Below are 5,310 nucleotides of genomic sequence, written 5' to 3' on the forward strand. Positions count from 1 at the left end.
GCCTGCCCGCCTTCCCTGCACGAACGGCCGTGCCACGCCCTGTTCGCCGCGCTCCAGGTCGCTCGCGCTCCCTGGGGGCTGCTCTTGTACGTGAGGGGGTTTGGCCGCCGCCCCTCTTGTCCCCGCCCACGCTGAGTCAGAGCTGCCGCTCGTCAGGGGCTCCCTCCTCCGGCTCGGGGTGGGGGGCTGGGGCACCCTCTCGCTCCCTGCGCCTTTGCTTCTTGCGGGTTTTGCCGCGGTTTTGCCGCCTCAGGAAGGGTCCCCCGGCGCGATATGCTAAGTCATAGCAGTGACATCCACTTTCAAACTCAGTAGTCATTTTGAGGGACCCATTAGAGTAGGGACAGTTATGACTGACTGCTATAAATCAGTGCATGATACTCCTTCTACCGTTGGAAAGCTTAGTCTAGTCTATCTTGTACTCTAATAGCACAATGAGTTATGCCACACTACTTAGAGTATGCTACTGTTAAAATGTATCTAGAACTGCTGTAATATTTTTCAAGTGAGATTAATGGCACTGCAGTTCTTGGTGGTATCACAATCACTTCTTTCAGTGCCTGAACCACAGAACACTTAGATGATACCATGCACCAATTGCTGCATTGCCAACAGGTTGAGGGAAGATATCCTACTGCTCTACTCATCTGAAGTACAGTGTCCAGGTTTGGGCTCCCCAGCACAAGAAAGATAGGGACATGCTGGAGTGAGCCCAATTAAAGGCCACAAAGACAACTGAAGGACTGAAGCTTCTGACTTATGAGGGGAGGCTGAGAGAGATTAATCTATTTAGCCTGGAGAAAAGATGACTTGGGAGGGGGGGGATCTTGTCAATGTGCATATATATGTGATGGGTGGGAATGAAAAAGACTGAGCCAGGCTCTTCTCAGTGGTATTGAGGGAAAGGACAAGAGGGAATGGGCATAAATTGAAATATAAGAAATTCCGTTTCAATGGAATTTAAACCCCCCTTTTACTCCCCCCCCCCCCCTTTTTTTTTACGCTAAGGGTGACGAAACACTCAAACAGGTTACCCAGAGAGATTGTGGAATCTCCATCCTTGGAGAGATTAAAACCAAACTGGACACAGTCCTAGGCAACCTGCTCTAGCTGCCTCTGCTTTGAGCAGGGGTGTTGGACTAGACAATCTCCAGAGAGGCCTTCCCACCTCAGTGATTCTGGGATTCTGTGATCCAAGCTGCAGGTTTTAGCACCGACGGAAATGTAAATAGCACCCTGTCAAAGTCCTCCACCAATACCACAGTCCTTAATCTGGAATTTACTTCTCATCGGTTTTTTTCCCTTCAGTCTAGAGTCTTCTGATTTCTGCTACTAATCTCTGCCAGTGCAGTCCAGGGTTGGGGATAGGGTGAAGAGTGGGGAGGAATGGAGAGACGAAATGGAGACTCCTGACTCAACAAGTCTATCAAACTGCCCTTTGCTGATCTGAGACTGCTCAGAGGTTTCAGAAACAAGGCTCCGAAATGCCTGTACAGAGTGCCTGTAATGCCTGTTGCCAACTGATTTAATGTCTTACTGACAATCTGCCTTCCCAGCCTATCTTCCCTGAAGAGCCTGTATCCATACACTGCAGCACTTCAGTTGTGAGCTATCCTACCATGTCTCTGTAACCTCAGAGAGGTGACAGCCAGCCCTGTAACTGTGCATGGACTTCTAAGTCCTCCTGTTTGTCTCCATTCTGCCTGCTTTTGTCAACATGTACCTGAGATGGGTCCCAGACATGCTGCTTTCACCAAGGGAGTGCAAGAGTGTCCCCCATCATGTTGTACCTGCGATGCTTCCTAACTCCCTGACATGCCTTCACTTCTCTTCGGCTTATGATGACTCTTTACCCTATGTATCTTTCCATTACAACAGACAGGCTGTTCAGCTGGACAGAGAGGTGAGGGGTTGCCATGCAGTCTCGTGACCTGACACCTGTACTGGAGACTAATTTTACCTTTGAAATTATTCTGGACCCTTTCAAATTGAATCTGAATACATGAGCTTTAGATGGGTTATGTTTGTGAATTTATGAAGCCTGAATTGTTTTGGTAAACAGACAAAATGAATTATTAATTTGGCACTTGGAGTAACTGGCTGAATGCCAATTTTGTGTACAACGTGCTTTAATGATAGATTAATCCATTATAGCTCGCTTCAGCTCAGAAGTGACACAAGTTATTACTTCAGATGGTTTAGCTCTTATTTCAATTATGTTCAGTTCGTAAGGGTAATATGATTATACTGCCTCTGTTAAATCACTTAACCAGTGGAGTAAGTTACACAGAGCAGTTATATATAACAATTGACTTTTCCTTATTAAGTGTTAAATATATCTTCCTTAGCTCTCCTGTGAAAGCAAAACTTTTTCTGCTGCTGAATTTTATTCATATTATTGAAAAATCTGTGTGATTCTGTTATGGCTGCCCTTCATGCAGATTCATGGGTGAACAGCAGGATGTTTAAATTCTTCCTGTGATTCCCTATTATTATTATTATTTTTTCTCTCAGAGTGTACCAAATTAATACATGTCCAAGCATAAATGGTCTCTGATTGATTGTTGGTTATTAACAGGACACATACATACCTTTTCGCCTTTTAGGCCTGCTTTTCCTTTCAGCCCTGGCAACCCCTGAAGTCCATTTTTACCCTAAAAGGAAATAAATTTTTTAATTTTACATTATCTTTTATGCAGGTTAAACAGGCTGTACACTTAGCAGCAGAGGTTGGATGTAAGGGTGCGAGATTCTAACTCTTGGTTTGTGTAGTGGGAGGAGATACGGGACTTACACCTCTATGCAGCTGGCAGTGCACAAAACGTGCCTCTCACTACATCCACTCTGCCCACAACAAAGTGGCAGTGAAGCCTGTTTGGGAGATACAGATGGAATCTCTTGGCAGGCTGCATTTGGATTTGACAGGATGCCAACTGGACCACACAGCACTGATGACAAATATTTTGAAAACTAGAATGTTCCACTAGAACAAATAGTGACAGCTATCTGAAGAGTCCCCTTTGAATTTTCTGTCTCTTAGCCATTTACTTATCTAAGAGGTAAGAAAGTCTTCATTTATTCCACAGTTGCTGAATATGCTCACAGCAGATAAATTCCAGGATAGAATTCTGCCTCTTGCCTAACAACTTTCAAACTATGAGAAAATGGACACTTGGAAGAAATCTACTTTTAATTTCATACAGAAGTGATAGTCAACAGAGAATAGTGGGACATTTTTGTAGCATACTACTGCAAACTGCTGCCGTCAGTGCACCAAATCATACCACTGGCATTAGCCTGTTCCCACCTTCTACCAAAATCCTTTTTGCGTTGACCCACCTGAATATATTCAGTTCCTACCAAGTAGGATGCTTCCTGAGGACATGCATCTGACAGGGAATGTGTGGTACTACATAGCATTTCACCCCATTTTCTATTCTAAACTTCAGTCAAATTAATCCCAAATAACCTTTCTATATATGTTCATCTTATCTACACATAACATGCATATGCTCTTCCTACAGAGGCTCGATCATTGTCTAGAAAGAACTCCCACCAGCTTTAAAGTCAGTGCTTTATGAAGAGGTGCTATTTATGAATTCAGTTAGGATAGTGGAAGAAAATTCAGAAGGCAAATAAATTCTGTTTTCCCTAATGGCATTTTGGGAATCTGGACAGCTGTGATTATGGACTCTACTGCTCAAGTTCTAGGGCTGTACTAGTTTTAAAGATGGGTTATATAAACTCATTATAGAGAAAAATGTATCTGTAAGACCAAAAGGTTTTTTTCTCCTATTATTATTTTTCCTGCAGAGTAACTGGTATCAAGTTCATAGACAAGTGGCAAACACATGCCAATATAAATCTAGTGCATGCTCATTTTATTGCTGAGTGACGCCCCATCAATCCAATAGTAAAGTTGCATAGGTATATGCAAGATCAGAACCCAGTTGCACATGGACAAAAGAGTATCTATAAAAAATACAGGACAATGGTTCATTTCACAAGATATAACAAAATGTCTATGATAGGAAATAGGATTGTTTTTACAAGGATTTGTTTACAAGGACAAAACAATTGCTTTTGAAGCATTTGAATTACATTGGAAGAATTTTCTATATTTCCCCATTATTTTGGTTTCATAGAATTTTCTTTGAAAATGTTCTGCTTGAAAGTAGTCAGACTTCTGTTAATACAGAAAATAGAAACCTCTTGTCCATAAACACCCTAATGACACAAAACCTGGGTTTAGGCTAAATATTTGCAAAACCAGCTACATTTCTCGGAACATACCAATGTATGCAGGCAGCATTCATGCGGGAGCTGAATAATGCATCCCATGAATGACTACTGACTTTTTTTTTTTAACATCTGAAAACATACCAGTTTCATTTGAGGTTCACTTGCAGGGGGCAGGAACGGACAGGAAGTTCACAGCAGTGGTGCATGGCAGTATACGGAAGGAGGAGCAGGCATGGTAATGATGGCAGCCTCTGGATGGGAAGGTCTTAGAGAGGGGAAAGATGTACAAAGTGGCAGCAACAGATAATGAGTAAGGAAACAAAGATGACAAGTAGTAAAACATCAACAGAGGACAGACAGGCAACAGCAACTGCTACACTCATGGAATATGACAGCTAGGGATTTGTTATTGTGTGCATTGCTGGGCCATACTTCACCACGGAGGATGCATATGCAATCTATCAGCAGCTTGTGGTGAACTGACTTGCAGATGGGAGTCATCTGGAGAAGGGAGGAAGGAACAATACAGGAAGATGACAGCAAATGTGACAGAAGAGAGGGTAAAATAGAGGAACGCAGAGAAAGGAAAGCAGGAAGGATGAAGCAGAAAGTGCAGCTGAATTACTGCACAAGAGCTGAGGGGTGAGAGGTACACCTGGAAAGTTAGTAGCAGCTGAGGTTAGGAGCAGGCAACATGGCAGCATGTGTCTATGAAGGGTCAATGAAGCACTTTGTTTTGCCCTGGAAGAGGTCTGGGTCTGAGTATGTCCTCTTTTTTACATTCCTCTCTGCAAAAAAGCCAGCCTCACCAGAGCTGGACTCGTACAGCTGCTTATGGCATGCCACACCTCTTTCTTTCTTTGTGACTGGGAAATCATAAATTTCTCTTAGAAACCTGGGTCCCCCTTTCTTGGCCACCTGAGAAGTCAACTACAGCACCAGAGCTGCCTTCTAAAGAGATCACACAGATAAAGCACTTTGCTGCTTAAGCTTCAATGTAGCTGAGTCTCTGATAGAAAATGTTGTTAGGTTTTTTTCTTCAGTTAACCAAAATATGTATAAAAGGGT

This window comes from Pygoscelis adeliae, unplaced genomic scaffold (genome assembly GCF_000699105.1).
Source record: "Pygoscelis adeliae isolate BGI_AS28 unplaced genomic scaffold, ASM69910v1 Scaffold95, whole genome shotgun sequence".
NCBI classification, from domain to species: domain Eukaryota; kingdom Metazoa; phylum Chordata; class Aves; order Sphenisciformes; family Spheniscidae; genus Pygoscelis; species Pygoscelis adeliae.